Source organism: Phalaenopsis equestris, unplaced genomic scaffold, assembly GCF_001263595.1.
Source record: "Phalaenopsis equestris unplaced genomic scaffold, ASM126359v1 Scaffold000511, whole genome shotgun sequence".
NCBI classification, from domain to species: Eukaryota; Viridiplantae; Streptophyta; class Magnoliopsida; order Asparagales; family Orchidaceae; genus Phalaenopsis; species Phalaenopsis equestris.
The window spans coordinates 472,732-473,823 of NW_018164951.1; positions in this window are offsets into that span (position 1 = coordinate 472,732).

A 1,092-nucleotide genomic window follows, 5' to 3' on the forward strand; every position below is an offset into this window, starting at 1 on the left:
TATATATATATATATAGATGATATTTTCTTTAAAAGTGATATTGTATTCATATCATTGAGAGTACCTCTTACATGTAAATAGTTCAAGATAGTGCTTGAGTTTCACTAATGAGGATATGAACCGTTTGGTAGATTTGATAAGGCTTATAACTATTTTAAAATAGGGAGATGAAAAGGATCTATCTAAAATTTAGAAAGGCATTTTTTTTTTTTTTGTAATTTGTATAATTACAAGAGAGTTTTAGGATATTGAATTCCTATGTATTTACATATCTAATAACTAAAGTTTGTTTTTTTATATATGTTTATATCATCCAAATTTTTTATATTGTATGAAAAAATATTAATAGCTTACCATCATGCGAAAGTAAGGCGAAATGTATGTAAAAATTGAAATATAGGAGTTAGATATGTAATTACATTGAAATTGAGTCGTATGTATGTTCATCTCTTCTAAATTTTCGTAATGTATTATGTTTTTCGAAAGTCTAGAGGAGATGATGATGGGGAATTATAGTACATAATTACCTCTAACAAGTCACACTGTAAAAAGGTTTAACATTTTAAAAAACTTAAAATGTTAATAATGGGGAATTATAAGAGATAAGGCTCAAATATATTGAAAAAAAAAAAAAAGAATTATTGAAGATTATAAATAGAGCTCTTAACGAAGTAATTTCGAGACAAACTGGGATTGGGTTGAAATCGGCTCAATTGGACTGAGTGAAACTGAAAATTGGCTTGTGGTTTGTTATGTTAGATTTTGAGCCAACTCGGCTCGAAATTTAATCGAGCTCAGTAAGACTTGAAATTGAAATGTGATGGCTCAAATTGAGTTATTAGGATTCATTTCAACTCGAAATCGGCTCAGTCCAGCTCTAAATAAAAACTAGCTGCTCAAATTGAGTTATTGAATCCATTCCAACTCGAAATGGTTTCGAAATCTGCTGATGACTTGTTACATTAAAATTTATTTAGTATGACATATATAATTTTTATAAATAAAAAATATATTGAGCTGATCTCGAACCGGTTCAAATAGATTCATGTATGGAACAAAATCAGTTAAAAAAAGTTCGATTAAAAGTTTTG